This window comes from Triticum dicoccoides, chromosome 1A (genome assembly GCF_002162155.2).
Source record: "Triticum dicoccoides isolate Atlit2015 ecotype Zavitan chromosome 1A, WEW_v2.0, whole genome shotgun sequence".
NCBI classification, from domain to species: Eukaryota; Viridiplantae; Streptophyta; class Magnoliopsida; order Poales; family Poaceae; genus Triticum; species Triticum dicoccoides.
This window is the reverse complement of record NC_041380.1, coordinates 570,101,857-570,115,934: the sequence shown is the minus strand read 5'-3', so window position 1 is coordinate 570,115,934 and position 14,078 is coordinate 570,101,857.

Sequence of the window (14,078 nt, the reverse complement as noted above, 5' to 3'; positions counted from 1 at the left end):
AACTTACCTCGAAATCTGTGTTGCCCCCAAGCAAAGCGTTGTACAAAAATGCAGCAGCAGTTGCGGGCATGTCAAACAAGTGATTTGATTTGATTTGCAGCCAAAGACTGAAAGGAATTGTCCCTTGAGAACTTGGAATAAGTGATCATAACTAAGAATTATATATCAGCAAGTGTAACTGTCCTGAAGATGATAAGCGTTGCACTGCCCCTCAGCTATTGTTTCTGTTTCCGTGGAGCATCGGTCATATAATATTTGGAGACCTGACGTTGCCGGCACATCTCATATGATCGGATATTCTCATGGCAGTACATTTCTAATGCTGTTTTGGCTTGAATCATCAATTCTGCTGTACATGCTTATAGTATTTGTGTAGGATTATAATATCTGAAGCTCTGGACATGTACAGAAAGGAGGCACCTGCTTGGCGAGAAGCCAGCGCCTATGGCGAAAGTCTAAATTCAGAATATATGCCTGGATGCTTGAACCTTTTGCATATTTTTTTACTAGCAGTAGTTCAACAATTTACAGTTAGCATTTTAAGCAAGAGTATTTGCATGTGCATCTTCAGCCCCGTTTCTTCTCTTTTATGTCAATGCAAAATGTTACAATTTTAAATGAGGTAATTGACGCATGCTTTCCGATTACCTTAAGGAGGTTGAGGTATGAAGTATTTGTCATGTCCGAGTTGAAACAATGCCTTTCACTTAGCTGTATTTTTTTTGTCAGTATGGCACATGCTCATTCAGATTCTTGCTCGTAAAAGAATCACTCAAACCAAATGCTGAATCTTGACAATGCCTTTTAGTTCTACGGTTACTTGTTCCAGGATTTGTTCATTTACTTGTCGCAGCCAAAAACTCTCTAATACTTATATTGTATCAGGACCCGTTGATTACTTGTTTCAGGACCTGATCTTCAATATGCCCAGTGTTACACACAGCAAAAATCTTGTCGTGGCTGTAACTTGTTCTTATGCATTTACACACAGCAAAAATCTTGTCGATCTGGGAACGGGGTCACCGGCCGGCAATTGATGGCTCCTATGCATCTCAAGGACGCTCTCTGCCACCAGCGCATACCATACAGATGGCTGCCGGCCGCATCCCTTTCCCTTGGCCTCCCGCTGTGCTCGGCTCAGCCTGCTGTGCACAAGCTCGCCTCCCACATTCTTTTTGCACACAGCAAAGTCTGGTGTGCCGTGTGCGTGCGTGATCATATACTAAAATGAAAACAAAAACGTTTTGAAAAATGGACTAATTAGTCTCATTGGCATCACCCAAAATTTGCTCATAATTTACATAGAAATTGTGATACTTTATAACATGCAAGTATAAGCATATAATAATGCAATTCTCGTAAGAAAATAATTTTTGTAAGAAGGAATGAATTAGTGTCGTTCGAATTATCCATAAAGAAAGTAAATGAAAACAAAATCAAAATAATGGAGTATTCTAAAAATAATTAATTAGTGGCATTGGTATTACCCTTTAAAAATAAAAAATGCAATAAATCTAAAAAATAATGAAAATAAGTGCACACAATTGCACTTTTTTTTATTATATGCAAGGAATGAATTAGTGGCATTGGAATTACCCATAAAGAAGAAAGAAATTAAAAGTAAAACTAAAATAAAATCAAAGTAATGAAGTATTCTAAGTAAGAATGAATTAGTGGCATTGGTATTCCTAATAAATTAGAAAGCAAATGAGGCAGAAACTAAAACAAAATTGAAGTAACGAAGTTTTCTATGGAAGAAAGATTAGTGACTTTGGTAAAAAAAACCTTTAAAATAAACAAAATGAAATAAAAATAAAAATGTAAATAATCAGGGTTCCTAAGAATGAATGAATTAGTGGCATTGGCATTACCTTAAGAAGAGATAAAACAAAAAATGCAAAATTTGCACATAATATACATAAGTTTTTTAAATATGCATGAATAAGCATATGATAGTGGAATTTTCACAAAAACAATTCCTCAGAAGGAACGAATTAGTGGCATTGGTAATACCCTTAAAGAAGAAAGAAACTAAAATAATAACTAAGTCACAATCAAAATAATTAATTATATGAGGAACAAGTGGTGGCTAGGAAATATCGCATGCATCTAATGTAGGCCCAGCTTGTACTCTCATGTGCTCATTTCGTCCGTGCAAGATGGGCATGCACATCTTACATGCGAATGGTGCACGACATGCATGCCGATCTCTTGGGCTCTCGCCGCGGACCATACGTGTCTCCCGATTGCAAATTCATTTTTTTTTCTTTTGTTAGGGATGGATGGATCTCTTATCGCCGGGTCTTTTTTTTTTCTGAGTCGATCGCCTAGGCTACTTTTTTTTAGGCAAGCCTAGGCTGCTTGAAGCTGGCATCATGGAGCCACGGAGGGCAAGTCACTGCCACACGGGAGCTAATATAGTTATCTGTTTTCCCCCAATTACCTTTTTTCCACTATTCTGCACGATCTTCTTTGTTTTTTTCTTTATTCAGCTTGTATGTTTCTTTCTTCTGTTTTGTCTGTTTTTCCCCTCTTGAGCACATATCTAGCTAATTTCACACATAATCTATATTTTTCGTATGCAAGATTAACATTTTTCTACAAGTTTAATATTTTTTAAATACATTATTAGCTTTTTTCAAATACATGTTTTAATATCTACTTGTTCCATACACGTTATACATTTATTGTATGCATTTGAAGCATTGTCTTTATGTTTATCATTGTTTTCAAATACATTATTCACATTTTTTTTCAAATACTAGCTTTGAAGTCTAATTTTTTTACACATTTGAAAGACTGAAAAATTGTTTTCATACACGTACAATATTTTTCAAATACATGCTTAACATTTTCTACAAATACATGCTTTGATATCTTTTTTCCATGCAAGGTATACATTTTTTATACATCTGAAACAATTTTTATAGTTATGCAAATATTTTTTGGAATTACGCAAATGAAAATTACATTGTATAATATTTTTTTAAATGTCAGACACAGCTTTTGAATCACATAAGCTTTTTTAAATGTCATGACCCTTTTTAGTGCTATCAAATAGAACTACAGTTGTGCTTACAAAAAAATTACACTCTGTTTGTTCAAATTCACGGTGGACATTTTTTTGGGGATACATGTAGTTATATTTTTTTCAAAATATAAACAAAAATAAAATAGGAAAAACGAAAATGAAATTGAAAGAGAGGAAAATAGCATGTATAAGTTTTTTCTAGGCAAAAAATAACATGTGCATGTGATTAGCCTTTTTTTAGGTGATACAAGTGATTTGCCTTTTTTTAGAATGATACAAGTGATTTTCCTTTTTTTTTGAGAATCAATACAGGTTTTTTTTTGAGAAGAACTCGCCAAGCTTTTTATTCCAACGCAATGTTCATAGGTACAACTGTTGGGTCATGAGGAGTTCCCAACCACACATGTCTACCTAATTGCAGGTTACAAGAGAACTTGGCAAGCTTATGAGCCTCAAAGTTATAGTTTCTACGCTCATGAATGAAATTACAAAACTGAAAACCACTCTTACGCCCTATTATTTCATGTACTATAGCAGCATGGGTCCTCCCGTCCCCTTGTTGATGTCGTCAATCACTCCCTGACTGTCACACACCACCGTGATCTTATGCAGATTAAGATCCTCTGCAAGTGATAGAGCTTCCCTGCAGGCGAATGTCTCGAGCATCACTGGGCCGGTCACACCGGGATACACCATCGCTGAGAACCCAAGGTAAATTCCTTGACTGTCTCTACATATTGCCGAAACTGCTCCTCCTCTTCTGTGGCGAGCGACCGCACCATCAACATTCATCTTCATACAGTCTTGGGGCGGCGCGAGCCATCTTTCCTCTGTGGGTCGGGGAGATCGGCCGACTCTAGAAGACCGCACAGTCGGCTTCTGTAGATGTTGCAGCTCATGTAAGTAGGAGTCCACAAAGGCGATGGTTTGTACCGGGCTCTGAAATATTGCCTCATGGATTGCTTTCCGACGAACATACCAAACTGACCATAATGTTACCACCATTCTTGTGAACAGGTCATGGCTTAGTGTAGCATGCATCTCGAACATCCAGTGCTTGGCGTTTGTTTCTTCATTGGAAGTCATCTGCGCCACAAGTTGATCGTCTGAGAGAGCCCAAATACAGCGTGACATGGTACATGAAAGGAGCGCATGTCTCCATGAGTCCTCGCAACCGCACAGGGGACATGCATCTTGGACGGCCATGTTTCGCTTGCGTAGAACATCCGTGGTTGGAAGCGAATGCCTTGCTAGCCTCCACATGAACACTTTCACTTTGGATGCCACTGTCAAATTCCAAAGTGATGTCCAGGATTTTCCTTCAGCTTGTTCGTTGGATGTCCCACTCCTTCCCTCGAGCCAACTCTCTCGCTGAAGTTTTGTTTTGATCATAAATTTATATGCCGAGCTCACCGAAAATCCGCCTTTGCTGTTCGGTGCCCACGCCCAGAAATCTTTAGTGTTTCTAGTACATACCGGAATCCGCAAAATCGCCTCTGCATCAATGGGTAAAAATATAGAGCGAACCAGCCCACACTCCAGGAAGCATTGGCTGGCTGTAACAGGTCCGAAACCCTCTCAGGAGGATTTGGAATGAGCGAGGTTATTGGTGTTAGGGAACGTAGCAGAAATTCAAAATTTTCTACGCATCACCAAGATCAATCTATGGAGTAATCTAGCAACGAGGGGAAGGAGAGTGCATCTACATACCCTTGTAGATCGCTAAGCGGAAGCGTTCAAGTGAACGGGGTTGATGGAGTCGTACTCGTCGTGATCCAAATCACCGATGATCCTAGTGCCGAACGGACGGCACCTTCGTGTTCAACACACGTACAGCCCGGTGACATCTCCTACGCCTTGATCCAACAAGGAGAGAGGGAGAGGTTGAGGAAGACTCCATCCAGCAGCAGCACAACGGCATGGTGGTGGAGGAGCATGGTGATCCAGCAGGGCTTCGCCAAGCACCGCGAGATACGAGGAGAAAGAGAGGTAGGGCTGCGCTAGGGAGAGGTCAGAAACTCATGTGTTGGCAGCCCCAAAGACCTCAACTATATATAGAGGAGAGGGAGGGGGCTGCGCCCCCACCTAGGGTTCCACCCTAGGGGCGGCGGCCAGCCCAGATCCCATCTGGTGGGGCGGCCAGGGGAGGGGGAGAGGGAGGCGCACCAGGCATGGGCCCTAAGGCCCATCTGCCCTTAGGGTTTGCCCCCCTCCTCCCCTTAGGCACCTTGGGCCCTTGTGGGGGGGCGCACCAGCCCACCTGGGGCTGGTCCCCTCCCACACTTGGCCATGCAGCCCTCCGGGGCTTGTGGACCCACTTGGTGGACCCCCGGGACCCTCCCGGTGGTCCCGGTACGTTACCGATAAAACCCGAAACCTTTCCGGTGACCAAAACAGGACTTCCCATATATAAATCTTTACCTTTGGACCATTCCGGAACTCCTCGTGACGTCCGGATATCATCCGAGACTCCGAACAACATTCGGTAACCACGTATATCTATTCCTTATAACCCTAGCGTCATCGAACCTTAAGTGTGTAGACCCTATGGGTTCGGAAACCATCCAGACATGACCGAGACGTTCTCCAGTTAATAACCAACAGCGGGATCTGGATACCCATGTTGGTTCCCACATGTTCCACGATGATCTCATCGGATGAACCACGATGTCGAGGATTCGATCAATCCCGTATACAATTCCCTTTGTCTAGTGGTACGATACTTGCCCGAGATTCGATCGTCGATATCCCGATACCTTGTTCAATCTCGTTACCGACAAGTCTCTTTACTCGTTCTGTAACACATCATCCCGTGATCAACTCCTTGATCACATTGTGCACATTATGATGATGTCCTACCGAGTGGGCCCAGAGATACCTCTCCGTCACACGGAGTGACAAATCCCAGTCTCGATTCGTGCCAACCCAACAGACACTTTCGGAGATACCCGTAGTGCACCTTTATAGCCACCCAGTTACATTGTGACGTTTGGCACACCCAAAGTATTCCTACGGTATCCGGGAGTTGCACAATCTCATGGTCTAAGGAAATGATACTTGACATTTAGAAAAGCTTTAGCATACGAACTACATGATCTTTGTGCTAGGCTTAGGATTGGGTCTTGTCCATCACATCATTCTCCTAATGATGTGATCCCGTTATCAACGACATCCAATGTCCATGGTCAGGAAACCACAACCATCTATTGATCAACGAGCTAGTCAACTAGAGGCTTACTAGGGACATGGTGTTGTCTATGTATCCACACATGTATCTGAGTTTCCTATCAATACAATTCTAGCATGGATAATAAACGATTATCATGAATAAGGAAATATAATAATAACCAATTTATTATTGCCTCTAGGGCATATTTCCAACAGTCTCCCACTTGCACTAGAGTCAATAATCCAGTTCACATCGATATGTGATTAACACTCAAGGTCACATCCCCATGTGACCAACACCCAAAGAGTTCTGGGTTTGATCATGTTATGCTTGTGAGAGAGGTTTCAGTCAACGGGTCTGCAACATTCAGATCCGTATGTACTTCGCAAATTTCTATGTCATCTTGTAGATGCAACTACTACGCTACATTTGGAGCCATTTCAAATAACTGTTCTACTTGGAGCTATTCTAAATTGTTGCTCCATTATACGTATCCGGTATCTCTACTCAGAGCTATCCGGATAGGTGTTAAGCTTGCATCGACGTAACTCTTTACGTCGAACTCTTTATCACCTCCATAACCGAGAAACATATCCTTATTCCTCTAAGGATAATTTAGACTGCTATCTGGTGATCTACTCCTAGATCACCTTTGTACCCTCTTGCCAAATATGTGGCAAGGCACACATCAGGTGTGGTACTCAGCATGGCATACCGTATGGAGCCTATGACAAAAGCATAGGGGACGACCTTCGTCCTTCCTCTTTCTTCTGCCGTGGTCGAGCTTTAAGTCTTAACTTCATACCTTACAACTCAGGCAAGAACTCCTTCTTTGACTGATCCATCTTGAACACCTTCAAGATCATGTCAAGGTATGTGCTCATTTGAAAGTACCATTAAGCGTTTTGATCTATCCTTATAGATCTTGATGCTCAATGTTCAAGTAGCTTAATCTAGGCTTTCCATTGAAAAACACTTTCCAAATAACCCTATATGCTTTCCAGAAATTCTACGTCATTTCTGATCAACAATATGTCAACAACATATACTCATCAGAAATTCTATAGTGCTCCCACTCACTTCTTTGGAAATACAAGTTTCTCATAAACTTTGTATACACCCAAAAACTTTGATCATCAAAGCATACATTCCAACTCCGAGATGCTTACTCCAGTCCTTAGAAGGATTGCTGGAGCTTTGCATACTTGTTAGCATCTTTCAGGATTGACAAAACCTTCCGGTTGTATCACATACAACCTTTCCTCAAGAAAATCGTCGAGGAAACAATGTTTTGACATCCTATCTGCAAGATTTCATAAATAATGCAGTAATCGCTAATATAATTCCAACAGATTCTTAGCATCGCTACGAGTGAGAAAGTCTCATCGTAGTCAACTCCTTGAACTTGTCAGAAAACATCTTAACGACAAGTCGAGCTTTCTTAATGGTGATACTTACCATCATTGTCCGTCTTCCTTTTAAAATCCATATGTACCTAACAGCCTTACGACCATCAAGTAGTTCTTCCAAAGTCTACACTTTGTTTTCATATATGGATCCTCTCTCGGATTATATGGCCTCGAGCCATTTTGGAATCCAGGCCCACCATCGCTTCTCCATAGCTTGTAGGTTCATTGTTATCTAGCAACATGACTTCCAAGACAGGATTACGTACCACTCTGAAGTAGTACGCATCCTTGTCATCCCATGAGGTTTGGTAGTGACTTGATCTGAAGTTTCATGATCACTATCATAAGCTTCCACTTCAATTGGTGTAGGTGCCACAGGAACAACTCCCTGTGCCCTGCCACACACTAGTTGAAGAGACGGTTCAATAACCTCATCAAGTCTCCACCATCCTCCCACTCAATTCTTTCGAGAGAAACTTTTCCTCGGGAAAGGACCCGATTCTAGAAACAATCCCTTATTGCTTTCGGATCTGAGACAGCAGGTACACCCAACTGTTTTGGGTGTCCTATGAAGATGCATTTATCCGCTTTGGGTTCGAGCTTGTCAGCCTGAAACTTTTCACATAAGCGTCACAGCCCCAAACCTTTTAACAAATGACAGCTTAGGTTTCTCTAAACCATAGTTCATACGGTGTCATCTCATCGGAATTACGTGGTGCCCTATATAAAGTGAATGTGGTTGTCTCTAATGCCTAACCCATAAACTATCGTGGTAATTCGATAAGAGACATCATGGTATGCATCATATCCAATAGGGTGCAGTTATGATGTTCGGACACACCATCATACTATGGTGTTTCAGGCTGCATTAGTTGTGAAACAATTTCCACAATGTCTTAATTCAGTGCCAAACTTGTAATTCAGATATTTATCTCTATGATCATATCATAGATATTTTATCCTCTTGTCATGACGATCTCTCACCTTCACCCTGAAATTACTTGAACCTTTCAATAATTCAGACTCGTGATTCATCAAGTAAATATACTCAACATCTACTCAAATCATCTGTGAAGTAAGAACATAACGATATCCACTACACGCCTCAGCACTCATTGGACTGCACACATCAAAATGTATTACTTCCAACAAGTTGCTTTCTAGTTCCATTTTACTGAAAACGAGGCTTTCAGTCATCTTGCCCATGTGGTATGATTTGCATGTCTCAAGTGATTCAAAATCAAGTGAGTCCAAACGGTCCATTTGCATGGAGTTTCTTCATGCATACACACCAATAGACATGGTTCGCATGTCTCAAACTTTTCAAAACGAGTGAGCCCAAAGATCCATCAACATGGAGCTTCTTCATGCGTTTTATACCGATATGACTTACGTGGCAGTGCCACAAGTAGGTGGTACTATCATTACTATCTTATATCTTTTGGCATGAACATGTGTATCACTACGATCGAGATTCAATAAACCATTCATTTTAGGTGCAAGACCATTGAAGGTATTATTCAAATAAACAAAGTAACCATTATTCTCCTTAAATGAATAACCGTATTGCGATAGACATAATCCAATCATGTCTATGCTCAACGCAAACACCAATCTCGATGGTAGAGGGAGCGTGCGATGCTTGATCACATCAAGCTTGGGAAAAACTTCTAACACATATCGCCAGCTCACCTTTAGCTAGTCTCCGTTTACTCTGCAGCCTTTTATTTCGAGTTTACTAACACTTAGCAACCAAACCAGTATCTAATACCATGGTGCTACTAGGAGTACTAGTAAAGTACACATTAACACAATGTATATCCAATATACTTCTATCGACCTCGCCAGCCTTCTCATCTACCAAGTATCTAGGGTAATTCTGCTCCAGTGGTTGTTCCCCTTATTACAGAAGCACTTAGTCTCGGGTTTGGGTTCAACCTTGGGTTTCTTCACTAGAGCAGCAGCTGATTTGCCGTTTCATGAAGTATCCCTTCTTGCCCTTGCCCTTCTTAAAACTAGTGGTTTCACCAACCATCAACAATTGATGCTCCTTCTTGATTTCTACTTTTGTGGTGTCAAACATCGCGAATATCTCAAGGATCATCATATATGTCCCTGATATATTATAGTTCATCACGAAGCTCTAGCAGCTTGGTGGTAGTGAGTTCGGAGAAACATCACTATCTCATCTGGAAGATCAACTCCCACTCGATTCAAATGATTGTTGTACTCAGACAATCTGAGCACAATCTCAACAATTGAGCTTTTCTCCCTTAGTTTGCAGGCTAAGAAAATCGTCGGAGGTCTTATACCTCTTGACGTGGGCACGAGCCTGAAATCCCAATTTCAGCCCTCGAAACATCTCATATGTTTCGCGACATTTCAAAACGTCTTCGGTGCCTCAATTCTAAACCGTTTAACTGAACTATCATGTAGTTATCAGAATGTGTATGTCAGATGTTCGCAACATCCACAGACGACGTTCGAGGTTCAGCACACTGAGCGGTGCATTAAGGACATAAGCCTTCTATGAAGCAATGAGGACAATCCTTAGTTTACGGACCTAGTCCGCATAATTGCTACTATCATCTTTCAACTAAATTTTCTCTAGGAACATATCTAAACAGTAGAACTGAAGCGCGAGCCGCGACATAATTTGCGAAGACCTTTTTACTATGTTCAGGATAATTAAGTTCATCTTATGAACTCCCACTCAGATAGACATCCCTCTAGTCATCTAAGTGATTACATGATCCGAGTCAACTAGGCCGTGTCCGATCATCACGTGAGACGGACTAGTCAACATCGGTGAACATCTTCATGTTGATCGTATCTTCTATATAACTCATGTTCGACCTTTCGGTCTTCTATGTTCCGAGGCCATGTCTGTACATGCTAGGCTCGTCAAGTCAACCTAAGTGTTTGCATGTGTAAATCTGTCTTACACCCGTTGTATGTGAACGTTGGAATCTATCACACCCGACCATCACGTGGTGCTTCGAAACAACGAATTGTCGCAACGGTGCACAGTTAGGGGGAACACTTTCTTGAAATTATTATGAGGGATCATCTTATTTACTACCGTCGTTCTAAGTAAACAAGATGCAAAAACATGATAAACATCACATGCAATCAAATAATAGTGACATGATATGGCCAATATCATATAGCTCCTTTGATCTCCATCTTGGGGCTCCATGATCATCTTGTCACCGGCATGACACCATGATCTCCATCATCATGATCTCCATCATCGTGTCTCCATGAAGTTGCTCACCAACTATTACTTCTACTACTATGGCTAACACGTTTAGCAATAAAGTAAAGTAATTTACATGGCATTTCTCAATGACACGCAGGTCATACAAAAAATAAAGACAACTCCTATGGCTCCTGCCGGTTGTCATACTCATCGACATGCAAGTCGTGATTCCTATTACAAGAACATGATATCATACATCACATATATATCATTCATCACATCCTTTGGCCATATCACATCACAAAACACTTGCTGCAAAAACAAGTTAGACGTCCTCTAATTGTTGTTGCAAGTTTTTACGTGGCTGCTATAGGTTTATAGCAAGAACGTTTCTTACCTACGCCAAAACCACAACGTGAATTGCCAATTTCTATTTACCCTTCATAAGGACCCTGTTCATCGAATCCGATCCGACTAAAGTGGGAGAGACAGACACCCGCCAGCCACCTTATGCAACTAGTGCATGTCAGTCGGTGGAACCGGTCTCACGTAAGCGTACGTGTAAGGTTGGTCCGGGCCGCTTCATCCCACGATGCCGCCGAATCAAGATAAGACTAGTAACGGCAAGATAATTGACAATATCGACGCCCACAACTACTTTGTGTTCTAGTCGTGCATAGTAACTACGCATAGACCTAGCTCATGATGCCACTGTTGGGGAACGTAGCAAAAATTCAAAATTTTCTACGCATCACCAAGATCAATCTATGGAGTAATCTAGCAACAACGGGAAGGAGAGTGCATCTACATACCCTTGTAGATCACTAAGTGGAAGCGTTCAAGTGAACGGGGTTGATGGAGTCGTACTCGTCGTGATCCAAATCACCGATGATCCTAGTGCCGAACGGACGGCACCTCCGTGTTCAACACACATACAGCCCGGTGACGTCTCCTACGCCTTGATCCAGCAAGGAGAGAGGGAGAGGTTGAGGAAGACTCCATCCAGCAGCAGCACAATGGCGTGGTGGTGGTGGAGGAGCATGGTGATCCAGCAGGGCTTCAACAAGCACCGCGAGATATGAGGAGAAAGAGAGGTAGGGCTGCGCCAGGGAGAGGTCAAAAACTCATGTGTTGGCAGCCCCAAAGACCTCAACTATATATAGGGGAGAGGGAGGGGGCTGCGCCCCCACCTAGGGTTCCACCCTAGGGGCGGCGGCCAGCCCAGATCCCATCTGGTGGGGCGGCCAGGGGAGGGGGAGAGGGAGGCGCACCAGGCATGGGCCCTAAGGCCCATCTGCCCTTAGGGTTTGCCCCCCTCCTCCCCTTAGGCGCCTTGGGCCCTTGTGGGGGGGGGGTGCACCAGCCCACCTGGGGCTGGTCCCCTCCCACACTTGGCCCATGCAGCCCTCCGGGGCTTGTGGCCCCACTTGGTGGACCCCCAGGACCCTCCCGGTGGTCCCGGTACGTTACCGATAAAACCCGAACTTTCCGGTGACCAAAACAGGACTTTCCATATATAAATCTTTACCTCCGGACCATTCCGAAACTCCTCGTGACGTCCGGGATATCATCCGGGACTCCGAACAACATTCGTTAACCATGTATATCTATTCCTTATAACCCTAGCATCATCGAACCTTAAGTGTGTAGACCCTACGGGTTCGGGAACCATGCAGACATGACCGAGACGTTCTCCGGTTAATAACCAACAGCGGGATCTGGATACCCATGTTGGTTCCCACATGTTCCACGATGATCTCATCGGATGAACCACGATGTCGAGGATTCGATCAATCCTGTATACAATTCCCTTTGTCTAGTGGTACGATACTTGCCCGAGATTCGATCGTCGGTATCCCGATACCTTGTTCAATCTCGTTACCGGCAAGTCTCTTTACTCGTTCCGTAACACATCATCCCGTGATCAACTCCTTGATCACATTATGCACAATATGATGATGTCCTACCGAGTGGGCCCAGAGATACCTCTCCGTCACACAGAGTGATAAATCCCAGTCTCGATTCGTGCCAACCCAACAGACACTTTCGGAGATATCCGTAGTGCACCTTTATAGCCACCCAGTTACGTTGTGACGTTTGGCACACCCAAAGTATTCCTACGGTATCCGGGAGTTGCACAATCTCATGGTCTAAGGAAATGATACTTGACATTTAGAAAAGCTTTAGCATACGAACTACACGATCTTTGTGCTAGGCTTAGGATTGGGTCTTGTCCATCACATCATTCTCCTAATGATGTGATCCCGTTATCAACGACATCCAATGTCCATGGTCAGGAAACTGCAACCATCTATTGATCAACGAGCTAGTCAACTAGAGGCTTACTAGGGACATGGTGTTGTCTATGTATCCACACATGTATCTGAGTTTCCTATCAATACAATTCTAGCATGGATAATAAATGATTATCATGAATAAGGAAATATAATAATAACCAATTTATTATTGCCCCGAGGGCATATTTCCAACAATGGGCCTTGGCGTTGTTTCTTTGGGGATCCAGTTATCATGCCAAATACTTGTGCTTTGGCCGTTGCCGATCCTGCGTATTAAACCTTGCTTGAGCATATCCCGACCATCAAGAATAGCTCTCCATATCTGGGATGTCCGAGTACCAAGTTCAGCCTCCAGAATTGAACCTTGTGGAAAATATGAGGCCTTAAGGATTCTTGCACTAAGCGTTGAGGGTTCTTGCAGCAACCTCCATGCTTGCCGTGCCAACAATGCAAGATTGAATAATTCCATGTCCCTAAATCCGAGACCCCCTAGGTATTTAGGCCGTGTCATCACCTCCCATGAGACCCAAGCTAGTTTTCGTTCCCCTTGCTTGCATCCCCACCAAAACTTGCATATAATTGACTTGATGTGATCACACAACCACGTGGGAGTTTGAAACAAGACATCGAGTATACCGGGATAGCTTGAGCTACTGATTTTATGAGAACCTCCTTACCTCCCGTTGACAGATACTTGCTCATCCATCCCTTTACTTTATCCCACACTCGATCACTCAAATACTTGAAAGTGCCTTTTTTCGAATGCCCAACATCTGTCGGCATCCCTAAGTATTTGTCGCTCAAAGACTCATTATGCACTTGAAGATAACCCTTGATTGCATCCTTCACAATCTGTGGGGTTTTCTTACTGAAGAATATAGATGACTTTTCCTTGTTAATTCTCTGCCCTGAGGCCATACAATATGTATCCAACAGGTTTGATACCTTCTCGACTGCATTAATACTTGCC